Source organism: Otolemur garnettii, unplaced genomic scaffold (assembly GCF_000181295.1).
Source record: "Otolemur garnettii isolate 467f Iridium unplaced genomic scaffold, OtoGar3 scaffold00003, whole genome shotgun sequence".
Classification (NCBI taxonomy): domain Eukaryota; kingdom Metazoa; phylum Chordata; class Mammalia; order Primates; family Galagidae; genus Otolemur; species Otolemur garnettii.
In genome coordinates this window covers 17,878,522-17,888,889 of record NW_003852398.1, presented here as the reverse complement: position 1 = coordinate 17,888,889, position 10,368 = coordinate 17,878,522, and positions in this window count along the sequence as shown.

Sequence of the window (10,368 nt, the reverse complement as noted above, 5' to 3'; positions counted from 1 at the left end):
ATGCCAGAGGTGGTAGATTCAAACCCAGCCCCGGCCCAAAACTGCAAAAACAAAAAAAATAGCAAACTTATCTGGGCTTGGTGGTACACACCTAAAGTACCAGATACTCAGGAGGCTGAGGATCACTTGAGCCCAGAAGTTTGAGGTTGCAGTGAGCTATGATGACACCACTGCCCTAATGCCTGGAGAATAGAGCAAGCAGCAATTCCCAAAGGGAGGGAAAAAAAAGATTACTCTTAAGGCTTTACTGGTACCATAGCACATGAACACAGTTTTCCAAATGTAGGGGAAGAAGTGGAGGACCCCAGCACTTTAACACAAGATGCATCTATTTACTTCAAGTCAAATACGTTGTCAAAAACTCTTCATAGTTTATTAAATTAATCCATTTCGGTATTTAGAAGCAAGAGTGTTTTCTCTGACTACTAATACCTCAAGTCTTTGATATCACATAATATTGTGCTTTCTAGAAACCTCTCCCCGCAAACAATCCCAAACATGAAGGCTCTGAGGACCTAGGCAGTTCTGGACATAGGAAGAAGGAGTAGGATGTTGATATAGACCAAGAGCTGCTTCTCTTGGGCCCTTCTCAGTGTTTTGTTTGGAAGGGCCAGCTGTCTGATCTATTTTCACAGAACTTGTGCTGGCCAGGAGGAGAAATACAGAAAGTTATCTTCTTTTGAAGAAATATTGGTGTCTTGAGCTAGTCAGTGTTAAAACCATACCTCCCAGCACACATTTGCATGTACGCGCACACACACACACACACACACACAAAATACAGAGGACCCTGTGCTGCCTGAGAAGCTGAGACAGCGTCTTCCCAGACACGTTTTCTCCAAGGTGCCACAGAGTTTGACCAGCGTGTGACATGCAGACAGGTGTGAATCGCGGGAGGGATGCCAGGTAGATCTCCCTTTGTCATTTTCCTCCCTAATAATTTACACCTAATGCCTCAGTTGTCTGAAATTCCATCATTAAGTTGTCTTTCTTGAGGATAAATTATGGCCCTTTCTACATAGTCTCTCTAACTAGCAAATGTTCACAATTACATCAAATAAAATATAAAACACCCTATAGAAGTTCCTGTTAAAAAGTGTCATACGTAACAATTACTCAGTAAATGGTAGCTGTTATTTTATTGAGGAGGGGGCTAGAACAGTGGTTTTCGATTTTGGCTGCACATTCGAATCAATAGAGATACTTTTCTGAAACACAGATGCCTTGGCCCTCTCACCAAGATACTGATTTAACAGGTCTGGGGTGGGACCAGTGCATGAATATTTTTAGAGTTTCACCTAGGTGATCCTTCAAGAAGACAGCATTGGGAATCACTGTCACTGGAACATGAAGAGGCTAAACACATTGCTTTCCTCCTATGCCCAACTCAAGAGGCACATTTTGCCTAAGACTGGGCTCAGATCCCCATAAAGAAAGAAACGGGGTGAGTTCCCTTAACAACACAGGCCCGAGATAAGACCAGGGCCTGCTCACCAGTATGATTCACAATGTTCCCCCTGGCCTTCCACCCTGGCTGTGGCTTTCCTCTTCATGACCCAAGAAGTTCAAAAATGGTAAGAATCAGAGAAATTATATCTCTTGTCAAGGTGGATGGCTATAACAACTCTTAATATTTTCAACTTTGAACACCAGATATAACAGCACCCATGAAGGGAAAAATCTTCTTTCCTGTTTACTTTTTATTCACCTTCATTTAATTTTTAAATATGTAGTAAACATGATTGTGGGGCTTCTCATTAACTGGGGTATCTTACAGTCATAATTTTTGTTACACAACATTACTTACCAATTAGCCTGTCTTGTTCGTTTAAATTTCTTTGCTCATATTTTAATGGGAGCTAATGATGCCTTTGTTGACTTATTTAATGTTATGTAAATGTGGCCATAAACTGTGAAGGGTTTAAGCAGAAGCACTATTTTTGCTTACTCTTCAGATTTGGGAGTGTGTAGAATCCCTAGGAAGCACACACATCAACACAATGGATGCAAGCTACTGAGGGGATCGCGTAATAATAATTTTTAAAACAAGCAATGAAGGATATTTAGAGTCTAAGATTTTTATTTTCCTCTAGGTTAATTGTTTATTTGGGTATCCAAGGAGTTTCAAAGTTAACTTTATAGGAGTTGTTTTCTTTTTCTTTTCCTTCTCCCACAATCCCCAGGTGCAGGCTAGTCTAAGATGATCTTCTGTGCTCAGGGAGGGATAATGGGGAGAGCAGGTGGCTCTCTGGCTGGAGTCCAGGGGCCTTGCTCCCAATAGGGCTTTACTCTCCCTTATAGCTGGCACATAAATAATGAATGAATCAATCAATGAGTCAATCAAAACTTAATAATTTCACCATGTACATAGATGATTCTGCCAAGACGTTGGCTTCTCACATTGTGGTCTCTGCTCCTCCAATGATCTTGTCCACTTCCCCAGTTCAGCCACTCACTCATTCGTCATACCTCAGACCTTGGAGTTAGCAAGAATCAAGTACAATCTTAATTCCATGCTTGCCTCCCTCTCTTCTAACCACCTTCCGGTTTTCCAGCTTACTTCCTCAAGAACCCCAACTTCAACCATCTCTTCACCACCCTCCAGGACCCCATCCATTTATCTTAAAACTTTCCCTGTCTCTTACCACTTTCAAGTCCTCTATCCTCTCTCCACCATCTTTAATTCTATGGTAAATTATAATAATTACTGACTGGCAGATATCCTTGAATCCCTTCTTCTCTTATTAGGTGAAATCATAGCCTTGGTTAAATACAGTTCTCTTTCTATTCTGTACTCCCACCTCTCATCCAAATGTTGATGGATAGCTGGAGAAAATAGTCTCTCTATGCTGAAGAATTCACTTAATAATTTTTTTTTTTTTGAGACAGAGTCTCACTATGTCACCCTCAGTAGAGTGCCATTACATCACAGCTCACAGCAACCTCAAACTCTTGGGCTTAAGTAATTCTCTTGCCTCAGCCTCCCAACTACCTGAGATTACAGGTGCCCACAACAGCACCCAGCTATTTTCTTGTTGCAATTGTCATTGTTGTTTAGCTGGCCCAGGCTGGGTTTGAACCTGCCAGCCTTGGTGTATGTGGCTGGCGCTCTAACCACTGTGCTATGGGTGCCAAGTCAAATTCACTTTATAATTACCAACATAAATGCCATGTGGCTCCTTTTTCTGGAAAGGAAAGGAGGAAAACACACTATACTTCCAGCCTATTCTGCTCTCTTTAAACACTTGATTATGGATTAAATTGTGCCCCACCACCAAAAAAATTATATTAAAGTTCTAGCCTCAGGCACCTTAGAATAATGTGACCTTATGTAGGAATAGGGGCCTTGCAGATGTAATTAATTAACCTTAGGTTGGTAGGGTGAGCTCTAATCTACTGTGTTTGGATGCTTGGTGTCCTTATTAAAAAAAAAGGGTGGGGAGAGAAATTTGACACAAAGACACAGAGAGAACGCCATGTGAAGATGAAGACAGAAATACAGGTGACGCTCATGTGAGCCAAAGAACACCAAAGATCGCCAGCAAGCCACCAGGAGCCAAGAGAGAGGCCTGGAACACACTCTTCCTCCCAGCCCTCAGGGGGAACCAGCCCTGCCAGCACCTTCATTTCAGACTTCTAGATTCCAGAACTGTGAGACACTAAGTTTCAGTCGTTTCAGCTGCCCAGTTTGTGGTATTTTGCTGCGCACACAAATACACCCTAACTTCTCTCACTGCACTTCTGCCCTGTCCTCACTCTCAACTGCTGACCCTGCTTTGTCCTTCACCAAGAAAAAAAGAAAACAATCAGAAGCTCCAGCCCCACCCATGTTCGGCTACAGAGGAGCAGGGGCTAACCAGCCTCCTTCCTATAGACAGCCCCTACGGAGCAGGAGGGCCGTCCTCACTCCCGTCCTCAAGGGTATCACCCCTGATATTCTCTCCACGTTCTCCTTCTTATCAGTTCTCATCCTCTCACTGGAGGATCATTCTGGTGGGAATATCAACATTCTGTTTTTTCTCCCATTTTTCTCTGAAAGGAAGAAATTCCTCAAGAAAACGTTAAATCTTCTCCTGACTCCCCCTTCCAATACTGCCTCGTGTGGGTCCTTCTCTTTGCAGCAAAGCTCCTTGAAGATCCGTCTATTCATTGCCCTTCATTCCTTCCTTCTCTCTGTCCTCAGCTCACCCCAGTCAGACTACTGCCTTTACCAGACCACAGAAATGTTTTTTTTCAGGTCACCAGTGACTCTCAGGCTAAACCCAAAGGTCACTTCACAGTGCTCATCTTACTTGGTAACAGCCTCTGACATAGTTAATCAAACCTTTCCTCCTCAAAATTATCTCCTAACCCCAGTGAGACTAGCCCACATTACAAAGTCTGCAGATGCTGATGCAGCTACGTAGAGAAGGGTGGGTGGGATTGCAAACTGATATAGAGACCTCCCATTTGATCCTGCAATCCCATTACTGAGCATCTACTCAAAAGGAAAAAAAAAGTCATTTCATTATAAGGACATTCACCATAGATTGTTTATCACAGCTTAATTTATAATCTCCAAGATAAGAAATCAACCCAAGTGCCCCTGAATGGATTAACAAACTGTGGTCTATGTACTAGTCAGCCATAAAAAGATAGAGACTTTATGTCTTTTGTATTAACTTGGATAGAGTTGGAGAATATTTTCTGTAGTGAAAGGTTACAAGAACGAGAAAGCAAATATCCAATGTAGTCAATACTAATATGAAACCAGGAGATGAATTTAATACATGCTCACACAAGAGAAAAATTCAACCAAATTCAAGTTGGGTGAAGGCGGGAGAGGAATTGGTGAGCTCTCCTGTAAGGGGCACGGTGTAAGGGGGTATGGCCCGCCTCCTGGGTAAGGGACACAACGACAACAGGCAACTTACCTAACAAACACAAACATTGTAACCTAATGATTTGTCCCTCATATTAATATGAAATAAAATAAAGTCATTTATGTTTACATAAATAGTAAAACCCCTTCAATCAGCTTCTAGAGCAACACCAGACATCAATGCTGCTTCTGTTCCTCTTTGCTGGTTCTTCCTCCTTGTCCCAGCTTACTCACCCTATGGGGCTGCTCAGGGCTCGGGGTTTGTTTTCATCCTGCTTCTAACTACAGTCAATCTCTACGTCCTCAGCACGGCACCCTCTTCCAACATCTGCCGACTTGACATCTCCGTTTGGAGGGCTCATATTCCAAACCCAAGGCATCCAGAATTAAATTCTTGATCGTCCTCTTTAAATCTCTTCCACCTGTGGCTTTCCCCGTCTCCCATGATGGCAACCACATCCTCCCATTAGCTCAGGTCAAAGACTTTGCCATCATCTTTGACTCAAATCTTGCCCTCATCTTCCATGTCGAATCTAGCAGGAAATCCTACTGGCTTCACCTTCTCAGGAGATCCCGAATCCGATCATTTATCATCACTTTCAGGCTTACCACTCTAGTTTAAACTTGCTGTCGCCTTTTGCCTGAATCGCTGCAATAACCTAAGTCTATTCTTAATGCAGAAGCCAAAGGGATTCTTTTAAAATATGTCGGGTCATGTCACTTCGTTGAGAACCCAGCAACAGTTCTTCATTTCATGCAGAGAAGAAATCAAAGCTCTTCCACTGGCCTACAAGGCTCTCCTGCCCTGTCCCTCCCTGAGCATTGCCTAGCTGACCTCCCCTATGCAGCCCTGCCCATTCTTCTCCAGCCAGGTTCTTCTCAACAATCGCTCCTCACCGTGTCACACACTCCCACCATAGGGCCTTTGTACCAACCGTACCCTCTTCTGGAAAACCCTTCTCTTGAATATCTTCATAACTAATTTCCCTTATTTTCTTTGAGTCTTTGCTGAAATTTCCTCTCCCAGTGAGACCCATCCTGACCACCCTATGGAATCCTACAATGTGCTTCCCCAGTTCTCCTCATCATCCTTAGCTTGGCATTTGCTTCTTTAACTTTTTTCCATAGTATTCATCATCTTCTCTTACTAGAAGCATTAGTTAGTTAGGATTGCAGCAACCAAATGCCAGACTAGATGACTTAAATAACAGAAATTTATTTTCTCCTAGTCCTGGAGGCTGGAAGTCTGGGATGAAGGTGTCAGCAGGTTTGGTTTCTCCTGAGGTCTCCCTCCTTGGCTTGTAGATGGCCACCTTCTTGCTGTGTGCTCACATGGTGTTTTCTCTACACTCTTGCCCTTGATGTTTTTTCCTGTGTCCAATCTTCTTTTAAAGGACACCAGCCAGATTGGATTAAAGCCCACTCGAATGACTCCATTTTAACTTAATCATTTTCCTAAAGGACCTATCTCCAAACACAGTCACATTCTAAGGTAATGTGGGTCAGGGCCTCAAATTATGAATTGGGGGGGCTGCCCCTGTGGCTCAGTGGGTAGGGCACTGGCCCCATATACCAAAGGTGACAGGTTTGAACCCAGCCCTGGCCAGCGAAAGCAGCAGTGGCAACTGCAGCAAAACTAGCTGAGCGTGGTGGCGGGAGCCTATAGTCCCAGTAACTTGGGAGGCTGAGGCAAGAAAATTGCCCTAGCCCAAGAGCTGGAGGTTGCTGTGAGTTGTGATGCCACAGCACTCTACCGAGAGTGACAAAGTGTAACTTTGTCTCAAAAATAAATAAATAAATATATGAATTTGGAGTGGACATGATTCAGCCCATAAATGAATAGGTACTTTACTCATTATATCAATTACACTCTGTTTCAACCCTCCAACCCCCATTTCCAAAAGGAAACTAAGCTCATGGCCACCGGACTTTGTCTATCACATTCTCTGCTGTGGTCTCTATGAAAAGCAGAGCACCTGGTTTAAGGCAGCTTCTTCATAAACATTTATTGAATAAACAAAGGCACAGATTCAAGTCCAGGTCAGCGAGAGTGAAGAGCGTTAAAGGGAGAGGCTATGCAGGAGATCTGGGTTGTACTTCTAGCTATGTGACCTTGAGCAACTCATTTTCTTGCTGAGACCTTCCTTCCCCATCTTTAAGAATGAGAGATTCTTGTCTATTCTTGTCTGCCCACCCCACTGGAAGACTTTGAAGTTTCAAATGTAATAATAGTACATGGAAGTGATTTAGGACCCTGGCTCTCATTCAAATGTGAATCATTGTATTTACTATGTGGCCAATAACAATGATAGTAATCGTAATAGTAAAGCTGTCATCTACTGACTTCCTCACTGTGTGGCAAGCACTAGACAAAGCGCTTTGCATTCACTATCCCTTTCAATCCTCACAGAAACCTGGGACATAGTACTACCTTGTTGTTTTTCTAACTAGAAACACTGGGCAGTAGTAACTGGGTGTCAAAAATATGTATTTACTCAATAATATAAAATAGAAATGAATTTGACCTTTAGAACTCAAAGGAGCCTAGGTCTGAGGGTATGTATGTTATTTATTAGAAGTCTATCTTTCAGATGATTAACCAGTAGAAATCCAAGAACGATAGGCTGGTGCTGTTATCTCATGACGTTTTACTCTATAAGGTATTATAGTATTCAGGGCATTTCAGAAATGGCAAAATCGGGGGGGGGGGGTGGTAAGACTTTTAGCAAAGTAGCCATTAAACTGAGAAAATCCAGCCAAGCGTTCTTCTCTGCCCGAGTAAATATAATCTATTGACTTTCCTGACTATGTAGTTCTTATTTCTAAATGCTTCATTTTTTTTGTTTTTCTAGCATTGTAGCAATTACTAAAGATCTACCAAGTGGGATTATTGCTAAGCCTGTCAGAGCAAGAACCAGAGTAATTTGTGTACAGTACAGTCAAAATTACACCATTACACTTGAAGCTAATATTATCCTAATGAGTTGAAATGGAGGGAAGAAGGTTGCTTAGAGAAGACTGTAAGTGACTTAGCCTTGGTTTCTCACTTGCAATGATAATGTTCTTCAGAACTATGTTTTGAACACATTATTATAAATTTAAATATTTTAATATTCATTTATTCTAATTTCCCTTTTGATAGGTACCATCGCGGTGCTTGCGTTCCATCAGCTCTGACTAGTGACACCACTCTATTTAATACCTTCCTTGGCAAAATTTCTTGTAAAGTGAAAACTAGGTTTTAGCTGCTTAAGGAGGCTTCAACAGCTCCTTCGTGGTTCAACATCTGAAACTCAGATTCTGATCCAAAATCCTTTAACAAGGAATTATCAACCTAGAGCTTATGTAAGTTGTATCAGAATACAGTCTATTGGAGACAATGTTAATATTTGCCCTAAATTATAATCTAGCTCCATTTTCAGTTGTGTCTGAAATTGAAATAGAAATCTTTATTGTTCTTAAGTGCGTCAATCTGCAGTATATTCCAGGGAGTCAGTAATTTCTGTATGTAGGAAAAAAGCCATCCCTTAGTAAGCATGTGTGACTGCCTTTGCTGGGTGATTTGGGTCCCATAAGACACATTTGCTCTGAAATGTTCCATCAGTGGCCCCTGTAATGCCTGAATTCCCATCATCATTGGAATCAAGTTGCCTTTCGCAGGGCCCTGTGAAATGTGGATGTTATCCAGGAGGAATAGCTTATGTCCCTTGGGTAAGTATCAGTTATAGAGGAAATTAAACCTGGAAAGGCAAGCTTTGATGAAAAAAGGAAATTCATAAAATCCCAAGTCCAGATGGCTTTTAGAGAAAGCAGGACCACATGGATGGTTGTTGCAAGCAGACAGAAGGTACTGGATAAGGACACCAGGTTCTCAGGTAGGAGGTGCTCCCGAACTTTGGTGATACAGAAGTGGAGGGGGATTGATGAATTTCTCTGGAAAACCCCTCTCTCCCCCAGATCAGTTCCTTCACCCCAATCTTCACGTGCCTTTCTTTATGTCAATATTCAGGTCTTAACTCAAATACTAGCTTTCCACAAAGGTTTTCCCAGACCACCAAGTCCAAAACATCAGCCCCCAAATTGTGTATTTTAGGCAACTTGTTCTGCCATAACAAAATACCACAAACTGGGTGGCTGAGAAAGACAGAAATTTGTTTTCTCGCAGATCTGGAGGCTAGAAGTCAAGAGTACCTTTGAGTCAATGGCAAGGCAATAAAGTAAAAAGTTGTGTTGAAAGGACAAACAGCAATAGTTAGAAGAAATGTCTTGGATGGTTTCTATGATTCTGACATTCTTCCCCCTTGCATTCTGACGTGAGTCTGAGAACACAGGGAAATTATGGCCACCCCACATGACACAAATGTGCACACATGCACCAGTGATCTGTTATTCTCTCTCTGAATCTCAAGCCCACTGCCAGAAAGCCACGTGACTGAGGGCAAGTCCACTGGGAACCGCTTTTCTCATGCTAACTGTGAGCAGTAAAAATCTGTACTATAAGGTAGATACCTTTTTTTGATGAAAAAAGGAAAATGAGTGTTAAATGTGCCAGTGATTACAGAGTATCAGTGCAGAGACTGCACAGCTAAGTGCTCAATAATGACTCGTTGCCACTGTTTCGATGACCACAACAATTCTACATTTCTCTCTTTTTTTTAAATAACTCATTGATTTTTTATCATCTATAAAATATGGATGGTGATACTTATCAATTTCCTGTAAGTGTTTAAAACTGTACACATACCCCTATTCTTGGTGTATAGTTAGTGTCCAGTAAATTTAGTCTCTTTGTTATCCCCATGGGTCTTTTAGGAACATTAATATACATCTAAAACATCTGTCACGTCTGAAAGCAAAAGATGGAGAAGCCAACAAAAGTAACAAGATAAATAACAAAGTTAATAAAGGTCAAGCTTTGTTAACAAGAAATTGCAAGAAGTATTCATTTCTTAATCTGTCTCTCCCTCTTTCATCTTGTAGCCACAAACCATCATACTAATGATAAGGCTGTTGATTACGAAGGAAAATTTTAGTAAGAATAATAGAATATTATACTTCACTTTTAGTTCTCTTTTGACACGTTTCCATGGCTCTTTCTATTAGAATAAATTGGTCTTTATAGCTAGGAAACAGGCCGGCCAGCAACCAGCGCTATCTCCTTGAATTACTTTGTGATCTTAGGCACATTCTTCGCCTCTTTCCTGACTCAGCCACTCACCATCCACCCCACCCACCCCCGCCCAATAAATTGCAGGACCTGAAATTCACAGGCATGTGATAGAAGTATCAGAAATATTGAGTATGAAAATTTCTTACAAAAATTATTCTGCACAACCATATGTTGGGTAGGAACTTAGACAACATCTGATCATTCCCCATGTTTGGAGAACGTGTGTGTGTGTGTGTGTGTGTGTACTGAGATGAGAAAGATAGCAATGTGAGAAGAGAGACAGAAAATCAGACCGATGGAGGGAAGGGAAAGAGAGGAAGTTTTTCCACGTCAGTGG